The sequence below is a fragment of the Arachis ipaensis genome, chromosome B08, assembly GCF_000816755.2.
Source record: "Arachis ipaensis cultivar K30076 chromosome B08, Araip1.1, whole genome shotgun sequence".
In the NCBI taxonomy this organism is placed as follows: Eukaryota; Viridiplantae; Streptophyta; class Magnoliopsida; order Fabales; family Fabaceae; genus Arachis; species Arachis ipaensis.
The window spans coordinates 38,693,039-38,704,544 of NC_029792.2; the positions used below are offsets into that span (position 1 = coordinate 38,693,039).

Here is an 11,506-nt window from a genome sequence, read left to right on the forward strand (position 1 = left end):
TGTGATTTGACCATGTTTTTTTGCCACGCTTAAAAAGCGTGACTATGGAGGAAAATCATTACGCTTTTATGAGAGTGGCCACTTATTAGAAATTTGGCCACGTTTTTTTATTACCACGCTTGAAAAACGTGACCATAGAGGGAAATTGGCACGCTTTTGAAGCGTGGCAAAATGGTTTTGTTATCGTTACATTTTTAAAGCGTAGCCGTTTCCTCTAAATCCTTCGGCACGCTTTATAAGTGTGGCCACAAAGTTCCAAAAAAGAAAAAAAAGATTCCACCCCTCTTAATTCGAAACAAACAGTTTTACACAACAACCCCCTAACAACACTTCTTCCTTTCTTCGAAACACACCCTCTTCTTTGATACAATGCCTTGAAAAGTGAAAAACCCTAACACAGAGCTCATCACCCTAACGGCGGCGGCGCTCTTCACCTAACATAGAGCTCATCGCCGGTGCCCTCCCTCTCTCCCCCAATAACACTCGTTGGTCAACCTCGTTCCAACCCCTCCGTAGGTGCCACCTCTGCCGGTGTTCCCTGCATCGGCGCTCCTTCCGTCTCTCCTGTAAACACCTATCCCTCCTTCGGCAGTGAGTCACTCTGGTAAGGCCTCCCTCGGCGCTCACTCTCTATCGCAAACCCTCTGTCGACGCTCACTTTCTCTCACAAATCCTCAATCATCACTCCTCCCTCCATGGTTCAGCACCCGCCGCGTTGCCGTCTCCCTCTCTGAAGTCATCGCGCTGCCGTCTCCATCTCCCTCACTCGTCGCACCTCCGTCAGCTACGTTCAGCGTTCGCAGCACCGTGGTAAATTATCTGTTCAAAATTTTTCTTGATCTGATTATTTGTTTTTGAATTTGATTTTTTGTTTTGATTTTCTTGGTTCTTCATTTTTTTCAGATTTTTCTAAATTTCTATTTTTTGTTCTAATCTGATATTTGGTTTAGGTTTTTTTTTTTTCTAAGCTTCTTGACATTTGGTTCTGTTCTACTACAGCTGTGGTAATGCTCAGCTGCTGCCATGTGATGCTGAACTGCTACTGCTTTGCATGTTCTGTTATTCTAGTTTTTCTACATCAACTAGTAGTAGGTTAATCTTTTCATACTTTAAGCATTCACAGTTAGGATTTTGATTTTGTTTAATTTTTGTTGATTGATATTGATGGTTTGAGTTAATTGTTCCTTTGCTATGTGTGTGGTTTAAGATCTGAGTTGTTGTATGTTTTTATGAAAGAGGATTGAAACTTGTTAAATGAAGTAAACTTTGTGTTTATATTTGTTCTTGCCCCAAGAAACTCTGGTTGTGATAAGTCATTTTAATTAATAACTCTGCTTGGCGACAATGTGTTTTGAAAGAGCAGCGGACTCCTACTGGGAGAAAAAGTCTAAGACTGCTGGTCTTAGGGCAACTACAAACCATTTGTGTGATTTGAATCCTGAGGATGCGCACGAAATTCTTAGGCAAGCTGCTGAAATTTTTGAAGGAATAGGAATAATTAATATTGCAGCTCAATGTTTTTCAGATTTGGGGGATCATGAAAAAGCTGGTATAAATTTGAAGTTTAGCTTCTATATCTATGCTTGTCATATGTTATTAGTTACTTCTCCACATTTTTTCCTCTTCTCTTTTATTTTAGTTATTAGTTATTTCTATTCAGCTGGGAAATGACATTCATTTTATTTTATTGTGTTGTCATCCCAGGAAAGCATTTCAAACAAAGAGGAATGGTTCCCCCATTTCAACCTCTTTCCATGGCTTTCAGCAATATCAATTACTATGTGGATGTCCCTTTGGTGCGTAAAAAGAAATCTCGCATGGCACCCAAAAAAGTATTCTTTATTTTTCTGGCAGGCTAAAAGATATCAATTATTTCTTCAGGAATTGAAACAACAAGGGATATAAGAAGAAAGGCTACAACTGCTTGTTAATGTTACTGGAGCTTTTAGGCCTGGAGTGTTGACAGCATTGGTTGGAGTAAGCGGGGCTGGAAAACCACGCTAATGGATGTCTTGGCTGGAAGAAAAACTGGAGGTGTTGTGAAGGTAAAGATTTTCTCCCTTCATTTTTTGTTATCGTTATTATTTAAAAAAAAATGAATGCGGAATATGCTGGAAAAATCGGCATGTTATCTTGGTGAATATGCAATATTTTGCAAGAATTAACATCTTAATGTTTGAAGTCTAACCCCTGCTATTTTGATTTTTTTTTTACTAGGTTCTTCTACAGCTAGATCCGTTTCTCAATGAACTCACCATCATGTTCGAGCGCAGCACCGAGACGGGCTCTGTTTGGGTTACACTTAAACGATGTGTGTATGTGTGTGTTAGTGTTGGCTTCTTGGTTGATCAAATATTTTTGGTTTTATATTTCTGCAAACTGAATTTAGTTCATTATGCCTCCTTTTCATGTTCTTGGTGTGCCTTTAGCATCCTTGAAGCCTAAAGCTGTGAGGAATAAAATGGCCGTAGCTGGTGAAGCGATTGACTATAAATGCCTTATTCGTTTCACCAATGGAAAGAAGACAATTTCTACATCAGTACGTATCTCTTGTATATACTGAACTCGTCATTTTGGTTTCTCAGTCTGCTTTCAGAACCTTCATGCTTGGTGATGCAAGTTTCAAGTAGGGTAAACTTAGATTATCCTTTGAGTAGTTGTAGGCATAAAACCCCTCTAATCTCTTGGCATGTTATTCTTCGATCCATTCATAATGATTGAGTGCTCTTGGTTAGAGTAGATTAATCACCAAAAAGATATAAAGTGAAAAAGAGAGAATGACATAGAAGTAGAATCTCAAACTAATTCTCAATAAAGAAAAAGTAGAGATCACAAATTGATCTAAACCAATTCAATTGTATATTTTTTTGCAACAATATAAATCGCTTCTGTTATTTAAATAAGTGCAGCCGCTCTGCTGGCCGTGCCGGAAACCTGCAGTTAGATGGACTGAGGTTCACACATTTTCTAAGCTGATGAATTTTTGTTTCTGATATCGTTTCTTTCTTTATTAATCCTTTATTTTCGGGGAGATTTCAGATACAAAGCTGGTTTGAGGATAGGTTCCAAGACTTACCAGATGACCCCTAATAATGAATTGATGATTCCCGAAGACCCTAAATGTAATAAGGAAGGTGAGCTCTCTTGAATGCCTAAGGTTCTTAGCGTAGCTTGTGCTTGTGCTTTCCTCGAGCAGTGCCTATCGCTGCTGCTTAAGTATGCTGTAGCCAATGTAGTTTCTGTTAAGATATTTTTTTGACTATTTTATTGCTTTAAAATGTCTCATAAAAACTGAAATTTGGTTAGTTGCAGTGGAAATAGATTGTGACTTAAAGCAAGCTTTAACTAAAATGTTAGTGATTTGAACACTGGATTTCTTTGCTTTAGGGAAGACTTTGTCTGATAATTATGACTATTCAGTTCTGTTCCGTTCTGTTCTATTCTGACATTTGTTACTTAAGTTTGAAGATATAGTTTGTTTGTTTCTTGATCCTCACTTCTGTTTCCCTTATTTTTTTGGTTTAATGTATTCAGTTGCTTTCCTTTGCATACTTTGTCTTTTGAATATATTCTCTGCTCTCTCTTTAACTGAACGGTTCTATTTTAAGTTTTTTGAAACCACAAATTGCTTTGTCCTTCTTTGTTATTTTGTGTTCTTACTAATTGGAATTTAGTTAACTAACTAAGCACCTTTTTCTCTTCTTGTTTAGTTCAAAATATTGTCTCTTCTATTGTTCAGTTAATCATTACTTTTACTATGCCTTGTTTGGATGATTAATCAGTTTCCTAAAGCAATCATAGAACAAATAGGGATGTAACTTGTAACAACACCTTTCTATGGTTCCACCAATTCTTGAAAAGATACAATAAGAAGGGGCCCAACCCAACTACTTTGACTCATTACATATGCCCTCTCTTCATAGGGTACCCTACTTCTCCATCTACATACCTTTAATTACTAAAAATTATTAAAAAAAAAAAATAGATAGAGATTGATACCCCAAGCCTAAGGGGTGTTTTGGGTTGGAGTTGCGGTGGAATAATATCTTGTGCTTCATCTAAGAGTGGAATCAGAGATTCTGCAGCTTCATTTATTCCTTTTTATACTATTTTAATATTTTTTTTTAATTTACCTTTCATAAATCACTTGTCACAGTAAATTATATATAATGTAGGAACTTATAGGTTTAATTCTATTTGAATTAACTGCCATCTTCATTTTTTTTACAGCTTCTAATGATGTTTCATTAAGAAGTTCAGGTCAATGCAACTCATGGGGTTTCTAGCTGAGATAATTCAAGCGAAAGCAAATTGAGGGATCTCCTCGACAGCTCGGAATACGTGCTTACCTTTGATTTCAGTCTTGTTACACCCATTTTTTTTTCACAAAGTTTGACTTAGCAGTAAGAGGAGGGTAACTTATTGCTATAGCCTATAATCTCCTAATTAGTCCTAATTAAGTTCTTGTAATGAACTAACAAAGTTTTTTTTATATACTCTAGTTGTACAATTCAAGGTAGGAAACTAGTTTCTGATCATTGCTTCCATTTGGTGACAGGTCCTGACAGAAGGATCTTCTTGCCAGAGGGTCTCTTGGACCGATCCGAGATCCCACCATACTTGAATGGAGAAGTGCCCGGAGAGTATGTGGATTCTTCTCTAGCTAGTCCCTTTTGAATCACAAACATTGTGAAACTTTGACTTGTTTTGCTTAATTTTTCTTTGATATTTGTTGATGCAGCTATGGTTATGATCCTTTTGGTCTCAGCAAGATGCCAGAGGACTTTGCCAAGTATGTCTTAACACTTTTTCAAACTTGATATATATCCTTTTGGTCACATTAGTTTACGAACTGCTTTTAATACATTTATTATTTGAAGTATACTGGTTGATCCCTTTTTTCTGATGTTAAATTGCTCTCTAGTATGCTTGGCAAGTAAATTCACTTTATTGAATGGGAATGATCATCTTTCTTGTTCCAGAATTGGTTTCAAGTAGAAAATGAATGTATATATGCATGCATTAAGAGATGAACAAAGAACTATATCTCTGTTCTCTCCTTGTTTAAGTGAATGCTCATTAGCTCAGGAGCTTGTGTTGAAAAATTTACTCGTAATTAATGAGACTGAGCATAATATGCAGCATAATTGGATGGTTTTGCAGTATAATTGAATGGTTTTGCAAGATTCTGTCTGAAGTTAAAAACCTTGCTGCTAATTGTAATGAGACTGACCTTAAGGAATTCAATGTAGTACCACTAACGTTTAGCTCAAGGAATTATCTTTTGTAGGTAAAAAAGTTCACAAATGTTCCAGAAACAATTATGTATGATCTAAGGGAAGGAAGTTTAAGAGGGCTAGAGGAAGGAGGAACAGCAAAGGAAATAGAATTTAAGTTGTATTGTTTCTGTATTTTTTTTTTCAGTTTTTAGTTTTGGAATTTGAAATTGAGATTTATTTTGTATTTGAGTATTAGTTTTTTAATGTATAAAACAATTATCGCAAAAATTGTCACTAATTATTGTTTGATTTATCTTGTACTAAAAATTGCATACTATATTTGTAGGTTTGGTAATAAAAAAGGATTGAAAATTTATATTTTGCAGCGGTGAAGGTAAAAATAAGAAAAAGGATTTTTTTAAAAAAATTTTACAAGGCTATCGCTACGCTTTTAAAGCGTGGCCATATCACTGGCTATTGCCACGCTTTAAAAAGTGTAACCATATCCTTCTCTATTGCCACGAGTACCCAAAACATACATTCTGGGACGTTTTAAAAAGCGTGACGATATGTGCACTTATCGGTACGCTTTTTAAGCGTACATATAGGTTTAGTCCTACGGCCACGCTTAAAAAAACGTGGCAAAAGATGAAAGCGTGCCAACAAAAAAGCGTGCCGATAGATTCACAAAAGCGTGGCGATAGAGCAACCGGCACGCTGGCAGATGTGACCCTTTCAAAAGCGTGCCGATAGTTCAAAAAAGCGTGGCGAAAAGCTATCGGCACGCTTTTTTGCACTTTTCAGCACGCTTTTACAGCGTGGCAGAAAACTTATTTTCTTGTACCAGCAATTAATAACTTATCAACGTCTCATAAAGCTAAGTCTTTGCTAATCAAATCGGCCGCAACATTGAGGTTTATGTTGAGGACATAGTCACCAAAACAATGATGGGGGAGTAGTCATTTTATTGACCTTTTAATTAGAAATATTTGCACAGTTAAGAGAATATCATATGCGACAAAAAAGTATGCATAAGGGACCAGGGAGGAAAGTTCCTAAGTTTTATGTTGACTAACCGAGGCATTAAAGCAAATCGTAACATGTGGCATGCTATATATGCGAAACATAAAAAGTCCTCCGTCCTTGAAAGATGTCTGACAATAGTTAACTGGACAACTAGCATCTTTGTCCCACTTTTACATCGGCTCACGCATTGCCTAGATAAGTTTTCTAGACTTCAAATAAGCAAAACGAATTCTGTTGGAATCCGGATTGCAAGCATGCTTTTGCCGAGTTAATAGACATATTATCTACACCTACTATATATCCTCCTGTATCGTCTAGTGGTTGGGAGGCTTCTATATCTATATTTATTTGTCACTAATTATGTTGCTGGTTTCGTTTTAGTTAGAGAGGTAAATCGCATTCAACACCAGTATATTTCTTTAGCATGTCGAGCTTCGATATCTAAAACTAGAGAAGTTGGCACTTGCTTTAGTTTCAACATCTAAAAATCTTAGAAATTTTTTTCTTAAGTCTTCTTAAGAATAAATATCATTATAGGATTAAGTTACAGAAAAGATTTTGTAAAATACAAAGACCCATAATGTTTACACATGATAGTGTTGAGAAGTCTATAAACTTATTAACTTAGCTCAAAATGCTATCTTGGTTTTGAGTTATTTCAAAAGATGTTATCAATTCAACATATATTATCCTCAAATTTACAAGAATGCAATCTAAACTATAGATGTACAAGAAAGCCCTAGATAAAAAACTATAAGTATAGACTTATGCGGTGAAGAGACAAATGAAAAGATATATAAGTAGATGCATCTTTTCTGTTCATTATGGATTTGTTTGGAATAAGTACTGTTTTGATTCATATGATTTAGTGGAAAAATCAAAATTATCTCTAATTTTTTTTTTCAAAATCATCCTTAATATTAAAATTATTTTTAAAATTATCCCTTAAACAAAATCATCCTTAATGTTACAGCTTGTTGGAGGAAGTATAGAGCAATATAATTTCTTTGTTGCTCTTCTTTAAATTTTTTCTTTTTTGCAACGAAAAATGTTATTTGATTTTCTAGCATGATAAACTCTTCGTGGACAACATCCCACGAGTCTTATAATTGTAGAAAGGTTTTTATTTGAGAATGTCAATTTTCATAATCATCTTCTGACAATATATGGGCATGGGAATATTGATGGTTGAGATAGTTATGTTATGGAAAAAATTTTATTTTTTGAGTGGGTTATAAACTTATAATGTAGTAGATATGTATAGTTGATAAGTTAGGAAGAAAGATTTTACACCTAATAGATGATCGAATGTAGCTAGCTCTGATGCTACTGTTAGTTTTATGAAATAGTTTGATATTAGTTTAGTGTATTATGGACTTAAATATTGTAGCAAAGATAGTTTTGATGAATAAGTAGTTTAAATAAATGGTTTAAGAAATTTGATAGTTATATTTTTTATTGAGTTAAGGAGAGAGTACAAATACTAATGGAATTTGATATGTTTATTAGTTAGTTACAATGAACTCCATGATGACCTATTTATAAGCTCTATAAATTGATTCTAGATAATTCCAAATTTTAGATATTTCTAGTACTTAATTTATTTAGTTAACTTCTAAATTTCTCCATCATAATATCTAGATATTTATTTTTATAGAACTAGATCATGAAAATTCTAAAAAGTTCTACAAATATATAGCATCATTAATATCAACACTAATGCAATATTATTTAAACCTAGGATTGGCCTCTGTTTGACTCACTTAATCCTTCCAAAATCTAAGTTATGCCATTTCGAATCATTTAAATCCAAATAATGCATTAGTTAGAATAATATGATGCAAACACAAGTAATGGCCAGTAGTTGATAGGATTTTATTTAGTGCAAGTCAGCGCCAATACTCAAATTCAAATAGCAACAAGATTTCCCTTCTGTAAGGTCCATGAAGTAATAAAGGAAAGAGTTAGAGATGAGCCATACAATTACTTTAATTTTCAAAAAAATATGTAAAGTTTTTTTAAGATTTTTTTTTATTTCACAAGTATCCTATGTTAAATCAGAATTTGAGAAAAAAAGTGTACTTAAAAGATATAAAATATACCGTCTAACCTAATAATTATATTAGTAATTATTTTTATGATTTGAATTTGTAATCTTGAAGTCATATAGAGATATTCTAAAACACTTTTCAGACATATAAATATATAATTTTATTCCTCAATATTTAACTATATGATATCAGCATTTAAAAGAAAAGAAAAGTTGATGATAGAGATTAAAATGTTCACTATTCCTGAAAATTGAGTCTCGTTCCAATTTGGTCAAGGTACAACTAATCTACTACTTAATTTAATATTAATTTCAAAATAACTTCATTACACCGATCCCATGTCTCACAAGTCAACTACTTCCGGCCCATGCACTCTTATGTCTTTATTTCCATACTATATAACTCCAAGTTAAGGAATCGAATTTTATTTCAATCATCCAGTCCAACATAATCCATTCTTCAATAATATAGAAAACATCTATATAGATCAGAGCCTCTTCATCCAAGGCAATATGTTCATGGGGGCATTATCTACACCATTATCCCTTGTAATGTTGCTTATTTCTTTAACAATCATGGCAAGAATGCCAAATGCCACGGCTACAGTTAACCCTGTTCAAGCCACAGGAAAAGAACCAATCCTTGAGTTGTTCATGCATGACATTCTTGGTGGAAGCAACCCAACAGCTAGACCAGTTACTGGGTTACTTGGGAACATTTACAGTGGCCAAGTTCCTTTTGCAACCCCAATAGGATTCAAAACCCCACAAGGTGGGACTCCCATTCCCAACGCCAATGGTGCTCTTCCCACTGTTAATGGCGTTTTTGGTACCCCCTCGGCACCGGCTTGGCTGGCACCACCTTTGCGGCAAATGGTAATGTTAGAGAGATAATAACTAAGTTAATTTATTTAACTTAATATCTATAATTTCATGCTTATAATATAAACGCAGCAAGTTTTGATCCGGGAATGAATATGCAGTACGCAATACGCTATACGTAAAGTATTATGTGAAAAAAATTTACTCCGGTACATAGATGAATTAATACACTAGTTACGTAGCTATGCTTAATACATCTAAAATTACATAATTATTCTAATGGAACAGTATTTATTAAATGCTAAATAAGATAATTTTAGATTGTTTAAATTTATTTGAGTCTTCCAAACGTTATTGGCAGGAAATAGTAACGGACAGTTACAGTTAGGATCTGATGGGTTGGGACTTGGTTTCGGCACAATAACTGTGATCGATGATGTTTTGACGGTGCAACCGGAGTTGGGATCGCAGATAGTTGGGAAGGATCAGGGGGTTTATGTTGCAAGTTCAGCAGATGGGAGCCGGCAAATGATGGCATTCACAGCACTGTTTGAAGGAGGGGAGTATGGTGACAGCTTAAACTTGTACGGACTATTCAAGATTGGGAGCGCCATGTCGAAGTTATCAGTGATCGGTGGGACTGGGAAGTTCAAGAATGCTAAGGGCTTTGCGTAGGTTAGGAGTCTCATACCACCAGGGCAGATTGCCACTGATGGTGCTGAGACATTGCTGAGGATCACTGTCCATTTGAACTACTAACAAAACTCGTGTAGTGGGTGGATGTGTGGAAAGGGCAAAGTTGGCATTTTGTTATTTATTGATGATGATAGTAAGATTTAGTTGTGTTTTTGTCAAATTCGAATGCAGATTGTATTATTTGAGTTGTTCTTCTGAGATTGAATTAACGATCAATATACATACATTCTTGGCTTTTTAACCTTTTTGCTATCTTTAATTAAAACTTGTATGTATGCCTTTCTCTAAGAATAAGATGTCACTCAATAATATATTAACAAGCAAAAACGAAGAGTAAATATATGCATCTATTTATAATAGATAAAACTTGACATAGTCATTATTCTAAAATGAGGTTTGGACATGTTCCAGGCCTATAATATAAGGAAAAGTATAGAGGAACAATATATATAGTGAACAATGTAAACAATTGTCTAAAAAAAAGTAAAATTGACTTAAAATTTAAATTTTTAATTAATTAAATAATTATTATCAAATTTTAAAATTTAAAATATTAGAATTAGCAATTAAACACATTTACACTACATACGATTATTCTAAATCCCACCATAACCATAATTCCAACATCCGCGCCAATCCCTCTCAGGTCCACAACCATATCCCATCGTTGTCACCGGAGATAGCCGTTTAGATGTAGAAGAACACTGCTGCCCCCACCCCGCCGCTGCACCAGCTTCTCTTCCATCCCCTCTCAGTACTGTCATTTTGCATTCCACCAGCTTCTTTACCAGCATCGATCTCTCCATCAACGGTTATCATTATCGTCGCCGAGCTCCTGACGCCGTCGCTGCGTCGACCACTAGCCCCGCTCAACGTCGTCATTCAGGTTGCCACTGCTGGCTGCTGCCGCACGAGTGATGCCGTCGTGCGCGTTCCCCATGCGCCACTGCGACTATCTCACGTTCCACGGGCGTCGTTGCTGCTGTCTCGCTATTCGTGGGCGGCGCTGCTGCTGTCTCATCGCCATCCTCCCTCTGCCGTCGTGGTTCTCCTGCTACTCTTCTCCTTTTTCGGATGTGATTCACATTAAGAACAAACATCATATTTGTATGAAAAATAAACATCTTGTTTGCAGGAGAAATAAATATCTGGATTGGATTTAAATAGATACAATGATATTTGCTGGATATTTATTTTACTAGGTATGTGGATGGTTATTTTTATTCTAAACTGACGTTCTTGATGGAGAAGAAGCTCGACGTCACTGAGGCTGGCTAGGGAGGGAGGGATCAACGGCACAATGAGGGTTTGGGAAGGGATATGCGGCGATAAAAGGGTTAGAAGGTGGATGGTTAAAATATTAAAGGTGAAAGTAGAATTTTTAGAAGGGTAATTTGTGATAGACTTTTTTTTTTTTTGCCTTTCTATGAGTCAAGAATACAGCCCATTGTTCACGTTGTTCATAATTTTCGTTATCTAACTAGCAGAGCCGATAATATATAACTTTGTTATCTTAGGGATAAGTATTGTTTTGGTCCCTCACGTTGAGGGTCAGAATCGAAACCGTCCCCAATGTAATTTCCGATTTAGAATCATACTTAACGTTTTTTTCGTATTAAAATCGTCCTTTTAATTTTTTTGGACAAAAATACCCTCACCACTACCAGCACAATTACCTCCTCCACCACCACTA

At 35.4% G+C, this 11,506-nt stretch overlaps 2 long non-coding RNA genes and 1 pseudogene across 2 annotated transcripts; all 3 read left to right on the plus strand.

Moving 5' to 3' along the window:
- On the plus strand, positions 383 to 1,578 carry LOC110265480. Its single transcript, XR_002351624.1, has 2 exons — positions 383 to 810; positions 1,364 to 1,578. It is a non-coding gene; the product is annotated as an uncharacterized LOC110265480 (long non-coding RNA).
- LOC110265871 lies at positions 2,029 to 5,505 on the plus strand. The gene is made up of 3 exons (XR_002352362.1): positions 2,029 to 2,039; positions 2,472 to 2,474; positions 5,291 to 5,505. It is a non-coding gene; the product is annotated as an uncharacterized LOC110265871 (long non-coding RNA).
- Positions 8,472 to 9,928, plus strand: LOC107612267 (annotated as a pseudogene).